This window comes from Cyprinodon tularosa, unplaced genomic scaffold (genome assembly GCF_016077235.1).
Source record: "Cyprinodon tularosa strain WSP-4 unplaced genomic scaffold, ASM1607723v1 ctg236, whole genome shotgun sequence".
Taxonomy (NCBI): domain Eukaryota; kingdom Metazoa; phylum Chordata; class Actinopteri; order Cyprinodontiformes; family Cyprinodontidae; genus Cyprinodon; species Cyprinodon tularosa.
This window is the reverse complement of record NW_024038883.1, coordinates 75,431-88,405: the sequence shown is the minus strand read 5'-3', so window position 1 is coordinate 88,405 and position 12,975 is coordinate 75,431.

Genomic DNA, 12,975 nt, shown 5'->3' with positions numbered 1-12,975 from the left:
TGAATGTGTAGCGCTAACGACAGAAACCATTTAGGAATGTCACATTAGGTTTGCGTACTTCTGAATGTCAACACTTTTAGGCCGTTTAGTTCCGGTTCTGATTGATTTTTTTTTTGTTTTTTGTGGATAATGTTAAACCGAATCTGTTGCTGAGCTACTGAACAATGAGCACTGCATCTGCTTTTGTTTTTGTTCGCCTGCGTCCTGCTGACCAATGAGGTACGAGCAATGATTTTACTGACTGACGTTAGCGTTCAGGCAACGCAAACAATATGCTGGTATAAACTAGCCCACCAAAGATGAACATGAGAGGCCAATAAACAGTGTTTACCTCCACACAGCCCCCACTGGTTAAGCTCTTATTCGCTCTAATGAGGATTTATAATACTATCTATCATTGCGAAACATGAAAGATTATATCTATCTTGGCAAAGACTATTAAAGATGCTGTAAAGCAGAGAGATTTAATTATTTTATTTGGGATAACTGCTCTCTCAAATTAAACTCAGCAGCTGTTAAAACAGAAAATATATTATTTCCAAACTATTTCTACCTTTAAAATGATCTTTATCATACAGGTTCAAGTGGCAAACTGCTCTCCTTCTAGCCTGTTTGCCTGCCAGTCACTGCTAACGCTAACGCTAGCATACCTTTACTCTCCTTTATAGAGGAAGAACCTCAGTGTTCCTTCTGAGCCGCTGTAGGAACCAGATCTGCTTCCTGTCAGTGACGTTACGCTACATGATGTAAAGCATCGTGGTTGCCCAGACAACGATAACATCATCATACAGCGTCGGTTGGTCCGAGTCGGGAGCATCTGTAGCGTTAGCGTGTCTAATGATCGATTAAGTTTTACCCGATCGATAACAAAACTGAAATAAATCTGTTCCTGGTGAACAAAGTAACTGTTAGAATAAATGGGTAGCGCTGTGGCTAGCTGTGCTCAGTAGCTAACAGGTTAGCCTCTTTAAGCTCAGTCAGTTAGTCATATTAAGCTACAATACTTTTAAATTCATGTCAAAAACAACCGTTCATTTTCCACAAGTAGAATAACTGTTATTTGTCTAAAATAAAGATTTTAGACAAATAATTCTTTTCTCTATTTGTCCTCCTCTGACATCAGATCTTAAAGTCGTAGAGAAGTCTTATTTAAATGTCAAAACATTCGGACTTAAACAATATTATATATATATATATATATATATATAACTAAATAAACTCTTTATCAGACCATATTGTCCCAAAACCCCAAAGCAGATCTGGTCCCCACACCGCTTTGCTTCCATATAGAGGAGGTTGTGAAACTTTTAGCCACTAGGGGCGCTATTTTAACTTAAACGCCCCCTGGAGGCTTCTGGCTGTAACACACTTGTTAAGTTATTTGCAGCTTTGGCCTTTAGCTCATTATGAGATGTAAGAATCAACCAGCCTGGTTGCTTCGACGTTCCCGTCCTTTAGCTGAGTTCACATCGCAGGCTTTGTTGCTCAATTCCGATTTTTTTGGTGAAACCCGACTCTTTAGCGAGATCTTTTGCATTTCTAAACAAATGCGACTTGTATGTGATCTCCCGTGTGAACTGCATACATGTAGCTTAAGTGACCCGATGTGCAGTAGAGGACGCAATGACGTCACAAGTGAGCGTGCTCCGTGTTTACGGAAGTGAACATGGATGACACAATCTTTTCAAGAAGGTTTAAAAAACAAAGCCTTTTCCCCGCATCATCGTCCTCCATGGTTGTTTTTCTTGCGTAGCAAGATGCAGCAAAGTGATATTTGCTGAGTATTAATGGCGTTCAGTTCGGATGAATACGACCTAGCCGTTCAGACGCAGGTCACATTTGAAAAGATCGGATTGGTATCGGATTCAGGACCACATAGCCAAGTGGCCTGGGTCGCATTGGAAAAAAATCTGATCTGTGTTGTTCAGACTGTTATGAAAAGATCGGATTGGTATCGGATTCTGGGTCACATTGAAAAAAAAAATCAGATCTGTGTTGTTCAGATTGTATATTAAAAGATCGGATACAGGTCGAATACGGGCAAAAAAAAAATCGGATTTGGATCACTTCAGGCGGCTGTGTGAACATCGCCCATCCGCCTCCATACACCATGATGCCGCCACCGCCGTGCCACAGGCACCTTTTATGATTAGAGGTCAGCCCAAATAGATTTGTTGTCTGTCGGATACATTTTTGCCATAAAGGCAGAAATAGTTTGGAAATTAATCATCAGAGTCTCATTAAGCCGGGCAAACACTGTGCGATATTTTCAATCATCGCACGCAGCTACAGCTCAAACTGTACGACAAAACTGCAGGGTTTAAAAGTTCACTTCTTACGATGTTTGATCTCACACTGTGCGACCTGGCGATCTGATGTGATCTGCCTGCTCATACTGCATATTTATAATAAACATCTGACTTGGCGCCGCAAGATGGCACTGGTCGGACTCGTCTATCTAGAAGAAGAACTCTCTTGTTTGCACGTGTGCATTGCGCAAGGTTCTGGTAAATCGGATAGTAGCTCTGCTTCAACAGCAGGATTTACCTACGACCTCCTCATGACGGCCGACTTAATTTCAAACATGTTTGATTTCCTCCCAACTTTACGATTCCTGATGGGGAATCGTAATTTTGCGATTGGCCCGATCGCAAAAAATTCCTCGCACAAAAAATCGTACGGCGTTTGCCCGGCTTAAGCTAAGGTTGAAAATCTTTCTGCTTGGATAAAAACATGTGGATATAGGAGCTTATCCAGGTGGCTTTAACTGGAAAATACCTGCTGTGATGTCATCGCGTGAATGCAAACGCACCACTTTGATTCCCTCATGAGGAAAGAAGCTAGCTGCTTCCGGACTGAAGGTTTTCTGTGTAAAAAGTTGCTCCTCTGTGAGATCCAGAGCGATCTCTACCTCACTCACTTCCTCTTGTCCTCTTAATGGTGAAACCAAAGAAACCGAAGCTTTGCTCCCGCCTCCGTACGGTCTGCGCTCAGATAAAACGCCTCCTGTTCCTCTGACTTATACCAAATATAAACAGTTTTTCTCTCTCTTCTGTCTTTGTTTCACATCAACGGTTTGCTGATTAGCAGCTTAGCATCGTTAGAACAAACAGTTCAAAACATAATTCCTTTCATTTCCTCCATTTTGTTCACATAAACAAACCATTTCATTTCCTTCTCTTCAATCAGGGTTAATCTATTTTATTACAGTTTCAGGCTTTTTAAGGAACTATTGGAACAAATGGTCATAAAAACTTTTAATTTGCTCCGATTAATTAAATAAGAGATTCTGACTCCTCAAATCAAATCACTTCCATCTGCGAGTCGCAGTAGTTTAAAAATAAGATCAAACAGCTTTAGATGAGGATGTTCAGGATGAAAGATCCCACTGCAGACGAAACCGAGTTTCAGCGCCACACTAAGACTTATCGAGCTTGACAAGAAAAAAAGGTGGTTTAAAAAAAGTGAGAAATAATTGGTCTATGTTCCTGGTGTGCTCCGAGTTTCTCTGTTTTCATTTTATTAAATCCATGAGAGCAAATTTACGGAGCCCCTAAAGGGACATGGAGGGGAAAAAAAGAACTTTTTCGAGATCCCGCAATACTTTTGCGAGATCCTGCAATAGTTTTGCGAGATCTCGCAAAAGAATTGCAGGATCTTGCAAAAAATAAACTTTTCGCTATACTTTTGCGAGATCACGCAATAGTTATGCGAGATCCCACAATACTTTTGCAGGATCTCGCAATACTTTTGTGAGATCCCGCAATAGTTTTGCGAGATCCCCAATATTTTTGCAGGATCTCGCAATACTTTTGCAAGATCCCGCAATACTTTTGCGGGATCTCGCAATACTTTTGCAGGATCTTGCAATACTTTTGCAAGATCCCGCAATAGTTTTGCGAGATCTTGCAAAAGTTTATTTTTTGCGAGATCTCGCAAAAGTTTACTTTTTGCGAAATTTTTTCCCTCCGTGTCCCTTTAGGGGCTCCGTACAAATTAAATATTAGCATCCAGAAAATCTTTAGAAAACAGAACATTTTGAATAAGTCTTTGTGCAAATATTTGTCATTAAACCTTTTGAACTACTGTTAAATAGTTTGGACAGATGATAAAATCATAGAAAAAGTCGCTCATGGTTGAATCAGTCAGAAGATTTCAACTTTAGATGTATGGAGTGAATTTCGTTCCATTATTGTTGCAAAGAACAAATGGAAATCTGAAGAATAAAAAAGCAATCAAGAAATCAAATGTCGAAAAATATCAAAACAGTTTTTACTTATTTATTTTTTTATAGATTTTAAGCTTTGGACTTTTTTTTCTAATTCAGATAGTTTTACAAATTTATTATTTTTAAACTGTAAAAGAGAAATAATTAAACATTAAATCTGCGAAGAAAATGTTAAAAGATAACCTTTGAAAAAGTTCAATATCACAAAATTTCTTTTTTTAAATCTGAGAAAACAGCAAACTTATTCTCCAAACCTTTTTTATAAAAAAAAAAAATTTAAGTTTAATTTCTTGATTTCCATTTTAGTAAAGCTCCATTTGCAGAACATGTTTCTTTAAACAATAATGGCACAAAATGACCTCCATATTTCTACAGGAACCTGCAAAACAAAAAAAATAAAAATAAAAAACCCAAAGCTGTTCCATTGTTTTCAACATTTCCAGGTCAGGATCTGAATTCTCATCTTCATTCATTTCCAATAAAGAATTTTAAATAAAGGGATTTTCTATTCTATTCTAGATTTAAAATGTTTAGTAAAAACATTTTTTTTTATAATAACTCAACTATTATGACAATCTTGGAACCAAAAACAGCCCCCATATTTTCAGACGTGTCACTGGTTTGATGATCATTCTAGGCGTAAATATGACGATGCTTTAAGCTCAGCGTGTGAAATAAAGAACCGAATCGTTTTACTTTTCTTTACATTTAAAATGGTTGAAAAGCTTTAAATCCAGAGAGAACAGGAAGCCAGACGGAGCGCAGACCGGGACGTTTCTACCAAACTGTTGCAGATATACCTCATAGACACTAGTGTTAGAGCAATGTTATAATAGCGTGTGTCATAAATGATCTTCTTCCTTTTTTAAATAACTGTAATCTAAAAAAATAAATGTTGGATAAAAAAAAAGCTTTATGCATTTTTAATTTGTGATTTTTTTTTATTTTATTTTTGTGATAGTTTAAAACAAAACGCTAAAACCAAAAATGAGAAATGCTTGTGTACTCTATGCTCTCTTTCTTGTTGATGTATTGATGAGGTTTTATTTCTCTTTTATGCCACTCAGACAGAAATGCACCGTTTGAAAGGATTTGATTTAGTTTTTTTCCTGCTTTTTTGTTTTTTCCATGTGGATGAGTTCGGTAATTTTACTGCAATGATTTCCTGCATTAGTTTCAGCCTAGAATTATACTGTTTACATCAATCAGTTTGCTCCAATCAGATTTAATTTATTTAATTGTTGTAATGGTGACGTCCCATAATATGGAACAGCCGAGTTTGATGCTTGTTTATTGTTAAAAGAAGCTGCTGTTTTTCACAGTTCTTACGGTTAAACTCATAAAATAAATCATTTGAATTAACAGGACCTCCGACCTGCTGATGTAGGAGCAATCAAACTTAAAAGCAGTGGCGGTTCTAGACCAAAGGTACCAGGGGGCCAGGAGGGGGCCAGCATGTTTCCATGGGGAACAGAAAAGCATGGAAAAAAAAAAGGGCAAGAGATTAAAATATATTAAGAAAGCTGAATGAAGTGACATTTCTATTCAATAAAGTCAATTAAAATTCTATGTCTTATTAGGTGAATATATATTCAGAATTTTTGACTTAATTTAAGCTAAAATTACCGTTTTCTATAAAATCTGAATAAGAACGCAAGAAAAACTGATAAATTAAGCTGTATAAATTAAAGTATTTTTTTAAATTTGTTTTGAAAAAAACATGTAGGAGACAAAAACTGGGATCCTAACTGAATACCACTGAAGCTTTCACCTTAGGACATGATCTACAGGGGCAATGGGCGGTTCTAGACAGGGGCCAATGGGGGCCAGTGCCCCACAACATGACGGTGGAATGAAGGGAAAATTTAAAATAAACTAAGCTTTAAAATCTGAGAAACTGAGAAAAAAGAAATCTCTAAAGTTTGATTTATTAAGTAAAAATGTGAGAACAATTATGATTGCCTAATTCCAATAATGTAAAATAAAACTACATGTTGAACTCTTCCAAGCCTGTAGAGGGCGCTCTTGCGCTCATTCTGCATTGCTAGCTAGTGCGCTGGTGTGACAGGCGGTCTTTTTCTAAACACGATGGTCAGAAAGCTTTTTTACTGCTGCAGCTACGTCACATAAACGCGATTTGTGTCGCAGTAATTAAGGTCCCACCGTCTGCGACACAAAGACAAAAATGGTTTAATAAGGAAACAGCCCCGCTAAAAAAAAACACAATACCAAATAGATGAAAAAAAACAACAAAAAAATGTAAGAATATTCATTCACATCTATCCTTGATAAAAAACAAAACAGACTTAGCCAGGCTAGAGATTTTTTTTACTTATTTTGAGATTGAAGTCGTAAGAATACGAAAAAAAAGTTGTAATATCACGAGAATAAAGTCATCAAACCACAACCCGTTTCAGAAAGAAAGCTTGGAGCTCCGCCCACCAGATGACGGCCGACCAGCTCCACCAATCAGCAACCAGAGTCCACTTTGACATCCTGCCCAGTTTGATGCTGCTGCTAAAAGATTTCCTGATTTGTCAAACCGATGCTAAAGTAGAACTTCCCATGATGCTCCACATTCCTCATTTTAGGGAAGAAAGGGCTTCTGGGAAGAGTTGGTATAAAATATAACTTGTTTCTCGTAATCTTAAAACTTTATTCTCTTAATATTATGATTTTATTCTTGTAATTTTCCGACTTTCTCGTAATTTCACGACTTTATTCTCGAAATGGAAGGGGAAAAAAATCTCTAGTCTGAACCTAATACTTCGTCATTTTTTGCTACGGCTAATGCTAATTCAGTTTGACTTACCTGTTCAGAGGGAAAGAAGCGGCGTTCATTTGATTAACGAGCTCCTTTGCTTCCTAAAGTCGGCAACAAAATCTCCAGCTTTGCTCATTTTAATTCTTTTTTTGGCTTGAATTTAAGAAACGCGACGCAGAGAAGAAGCCATTTTAAGCATCTCAGCGCTTCCAGGACCCGATGACACCTGAGCGCCGTCTGCGAAACATTTTTCTGTTAAATTACTTTTAGTCTGCAACTCTTGCCATTCTGTGGACGCATTAAACGTTTTGATGAAAAAAAGTTTTAGCTATGACCTTTAACCTCACGATTAACAAGTCTGTGATAGAAACGTAGTGAAACCAAAGACATTCAGTCCAGATGTTTTCCGTTCCTCAGTCCATGTTTGTTACACCAGCAGGATTTCAGGTTTTTGGTGAAAAAATTACATTAAATATAATCATTTTATTTTAAAATGGAAGCAGGGGGGGAAAAAAACGTATCTTTGCGTGCGTTTTTCAGCTTCGATTCATTTTCATATTTCTTTGATGTTTCAGATTCTATGTTTTCAAACTATAAAAACCTTTGCAGTCATAATATCTCCTTTTTCCTGTGAAGGAAAATTCAATACAGAAAATAAAATACTGTTGCTGTAAATTATTTTATGGCAATTCTTAAACTTATTTTGAATGAATCTTTTTTAGCTAAATAGAAAAAAAACAAAAGCGCTATAATAAAGCTTGATTTACACTGAGAAAGTTTGGATATTTAATCAGGCAGGAAATATGGTTAGAAAGACCAGGAATCTACATTAAGACATGATGATAAAACTTAATACTGACTTCTGGCCTAAATAAATGATCAGTGAAGAAATGTCTAGATATAAACCGTCACATTCCATTTTCAAAGATAGCATTTTTCCGTTTGAATCGTACATCAGCAGCATCCGAGGATCCGAGGTCAGTCAGCCGTTGAGGTTAGTGACCCACGTCTCTGTCGGTCAACTGACAGAAAATCATCCGTTTCTCACCAAAAAACTTTCGTCTGGTTTACGGCTCTGAAACCTTTCATATCCAAAGAGCCATTCTAAGTCCGACCAAGTTAAAGGTTTAGAGAATGACTTTTTAGAAAGACAAACTATTTGTTTTGTTTTTTATCATCTCGTATGGGAAATTAGTTGCCATCTTAAACAACCAACAATTTATTTGCTGTTAGCTTTTAAAATAATATCAAAACACATAAATTCCAAGCTAATTAGAAGGAAAATGTCTCTAAAAACATATTTCTGTTTCTTTTATTGTCTTTTCATCCATCTTATAAAAACCACTAATGCTTTTAAGACTAGTATTTATTTTATAGCATATTATTTAGTTCTTTCATTTACATTTTAGCCACTATTAGCAGCCGCTGGGTCCAGAGAGCCGCAGGTTGCAGACCGGCTCTACGTTATCCAGCTTTGTTCCACTTCCTGTTTGATAGATTTTATTTACTTTGTAAAGTGACCAAAAGTTTTTTTTTTTTTTTTGGCATTTGGTTTCAAACGAGAAGAAAAGAGAAGTGACTGCAAACTTGTGGTGTGGAATAAAACGATGATCAAACAAGAAGGAGATGTTTGGGTAATTAATGTTCCACTCTATGTATAAAAGAAGAAAAAAAAAAATCAATAAAGAAATCACAATGGTCTTATCCATGTAGAAACTGATTCTGGTCTCTTTTTCATTCGCTTTGTTCAGATAAAAAAAGGTCTTTTAACTGCAGATTATGTTATTTTTACACAGAAGCGCAAAGAAAAATCTGTTAAGATGAAACATGAAGCTGAAAGGCCTGCAGTACCAATACTTACCTCTGGAAAATACCTCACCTGGCTTACCTTACAGAAAATAAACTAGTATTAGGGCCAAGCTAGAGATTTATTTCTTCTATTACGAGAATAAAGTCATATTTTATGACACCTCCTACAAGAAGCTGACAGATCAGCAAACCCATTTATCCATGAGAACCATCTGCAACACAGAGCAGCAAGAACTGCTGCAGGAGCAGCAAACAAACCCAGCTGCTCCTCAGCATGAGAAGAAAAGGTTTTAGGTTTCTGTCATGGAGAAAAGCTGCACAGAACATCAACAACCACAGCGAACAGGCGCATCTGCAGCTTTTAGCCAATATCCAGACTAAACGGGCAAAAAACAAACAACACTTTCAACTATCAATTATAGAAATGTGACATTTGGAGCAAAAGTGAAAATGAAAGTATAAATTATAAAATTGAAATTGTGAATCACAGTCAGAGGCGTTTTTAGCTTGTTTTTTGGGGGCGCTGAAGTAACCCTAATTTGGATCAAAACACCCCTAAAATATGAGTTTTTATCTAATATTGTTTGAATTTTTCAAATAAAAAAACAAGCAAAACAAAAAGAAAAATGTGACATTGTAAAAACTATGCAGGATTTGGTTATTTAACCGCTTTGATTCTGTTCTGGTTCATCAGAAATAATAATAAACAAACAAAAAAAACAAGTAAACAAACCTGATGGGTTCCTTAGGTTAAATGTAGAGAAACGCTTTGAGGAAAACGTTGCATTCAGGTGTTTCTGAAATAATCAGTCAGATTTCTGCGCCTACTGATGGAGTGTTGGTGAAATGTTCACCAGCGAGGTGCTCTAATGTATCTGAGACTGCTTTGTTTGATTATCTCTAAAACCACAACTCATTATTAATATTTAAATTTACTGAATCGTTAGTAAATCATATTTTTTTTCTAGTTTCTAGTTATTTATAACGCATTTTATGATTTACTAAGTCTGAGATACGATGCATTAGTGAATGATGGAGGCAATTATTAACAAAACGCTCTGAATACGTTTCAAAACGTGTAGAAAAGAGTGTAATTAATGTTGTCTGGGTTTATATTTGTGTTCAGGAAAAAACATTAAAAAAAAAAAGAAAATAGTGACTTTTAACACGTTTGAATTTGTTTTAGATCAACTAATGGAAGAGATGTTTGATGTGCAACACAATTAGAGTTCCTGGTCTCAAGAATTTAAAGAGGTGTAACATTTTTTTTTCTTTTGTTATTGTGAAAGATTGAAAGAAGTACGGAAGAGGATTAGGGCCACTGAAAAAAATAAAAACGTTAAATGATTTTTTAATAATATTTCGGTCTAATATGGGAAAAATATGGAAGAGGATTAGGGCGACTGAAAAAAAAAAAAAAAAAAGTTAACTGATTTTTAATTTTTATTTCAGTTTAACATGGGAAAAAAGTCAGAATTCTGACTTTAATCTCTTTTTTCCCATGTTAAACTGAAAATTTAAAAATCTTTTTTTTTTTTTTCAGTGGTCCTAATCCTCTTCCGTAAAGAAGTCTGAAATTACAAAGCTCCAAAGTTAAAATGCAAAAACAGTTTTGCAACAATAATTCTGGATAATTTAAGGCAAAACTGAGGATGTAAGAGGTTTTTAACACAATTTGTGTTCTTGTACTTAAAATTTGAAAAGGAGTTTTAAAAATTGTGTTTGTGAATTTTTTTGTAGTTGTTCTAAAATTGCAAAACTTATAATTTTACTGTTTCTGCAACTTCAAATCCTTGTTTACGATGCACAAACAGATTTGACCTTCATTCTTTCTCCTGATGGGGAGGCGCTTCCCATGACCAACGTTCAGCAGAACTTTAAAACATTTATTCATAAGAAGAAAATGTAATGTTCGATTGAATGTATTTATCCTCCTCAGTTTGCTGTTGAACTAATCATTATTCAGCTATTTGCGGTTTTGCTTTGGGAGAATTTAGGATTAGGATTAATAGAGAGGTGAGATTTTATAGATTAACCTTAAACTCTCAGTAAGCGTTTTATTTCTCAAACAGAAATCGGTTCAAATTCTCCTTTTCTTAGATCTGTTGTGGAGTTTCCAGCAGCTGGAATCAGATCTGCTGCCCTGATAAAGCTTTTTACTATCGGAGGTCGTTAGCGATTTAATGCTAAATGATGATAAATTAATTAACTGGATTAATAATTCCTTACAGCATAGTGTGTTATATTCAGCCAGTGCCTGAAGGCATTAATGTTAGATCTGTCCTCCTGTAGAACCTTTCCAGGGTAAAGTAAGTTATTAATGTAATGAATTAGGAGCTTTATGTTTGTCTCCTGATCTTTTTATTTCCAGTGAGTTTAAGTTTGTCTTCTCTTTGTTTTTAGTTGTTTTCCTAATGACTTCATCACCTCGTCTGTTCTGCTCCTCATCATTCATCCTTCCTCTGCTCCATGTAATCATCTCAGCATCCATCCATCCATCCTGTCACTGCTTCCTTTAACCCCCCCCCCTTGACTCCACTTTTAATCACTCCTCCTATCCTCCTCCATGCTCTTCTATGCTTTCCCGTTACCACGGAAACAGAAGCCCATTCTCTGCCTGTAAATCTGGTGACTTTGTCTTTCTATTACCTGCAGGTCAGATGGCTGATAAGGTGAGGTAAAGCGTGGGAAAACGCCGTAAAGCAGATGAGAAAATGGTTTCCAGAGACTCCAGGCCTAAAGCAGCCTCAGTCCATAATACTACCACCACCGTGTCTGGAGGTTAAACCAGATTCATCCTCTGGAATGCCACAGATTTAACAGGATTAGGACTTAAAGGCACACTATGCAACATTTTTCAGTTAATTAATGTGTTCCATAACGTTTTGGATGATTAAATGAGTCATTTCAGGTCGAACAAAGGTTTTCTCGGCCGCCCTGGTGGTCTGTAGGGGAAATACCGTACTTGCAATTGCAGGAGCACCGACCCGCACCCACAGGCTCGAAGTCTCGTGCATCGCGAGAGTCGGTCTCGCTTTACGGCGAGAACTGCATAACAAATAATGTATGAAAACATGCTAAATTTTCAAACTCGAAAATCGGAACTAAATAGTCACTTACCGCAGTAGACATGGTGATGCGTTGCGTTCGCCTGTCTGCTAAGCTCAAAACAACCGCGCCTGGCTTGACGGAGAAACCAGGAGAACAGCTGTGCATATTTACGACAGTGCACTTTTACTTTCGCCCTCTGGGGGGAGCCTCGCTGGAAAATCAACACCGGTTGCATAGTGTACCTTTAAAGGAAAAATGAATGGATCATTATTTATACCTAAAACTAATACATTCGGGGTCATTTAATGAATTTAGGGCTAATCGGTAGAAAAATAAAAATAACTTTTGCTACAATCACCAAGTACTGGACTCTGCAGCAGCCAGGGCTAACGCTATCCCTGGCTGCTGCAGACAGGCTAACGTTAGCCCGTCTGTAGCAGCCAGGGCTAACGTTAGCCCGTCTGCAGCAGCCAGGGCTAACGTTAGCCCGTCTGCAGCAGCCAGGGCTAACGTTAGCCCGTCTGCAGCAGCCAGGGCTAACGTTAGCCCGTCTGCAGCAGCCAGGGCTATCGTTATCCCTGGCTGCTGCAGACAGGCTAACGTTAGCCCGTCTGCAGCAACCAGGGCTAACGTTTGTGTCCGATGTTCCTCACCGTGGTTCTTAGAAGATGCATGTCAGTGCAGCTGCTCTCCGTTAACATTTTAATTTCTTCAGATTGGATATTTAGTTAAGCCGGGCATACACTGTACGATTTTTTTACCGTTTTCGAGCCGATTCTCCAGTCTTGCGGGATGACTTTCAGCCTGGTGCATGGTGTAGCTGTACAGGGGGTAACGAGGGGCAATCAGCCTCTAACTACCACCTCCCCATCAGGAATCAGAAGGTCGGGAGAAAATGAAACATCGAAATTCAGTCGGCTGTCGTAAGGTGGTTGTTGGCAAATCGCTCAGTGGGCAAACAAGGATTCTTCTTCTTCTTCCTCTCAGATGTAAACCCAGCATCATGGCGGGGGGGCAATGAATGAAATGGAGTCTTTCTGTCAAACTGACAGACCGTAGTAGCCACGTTAGCTCAGCCATGTCTTTGTCCAAATATGTTGTCTCCTTTTCTTTTTAGGGCTTT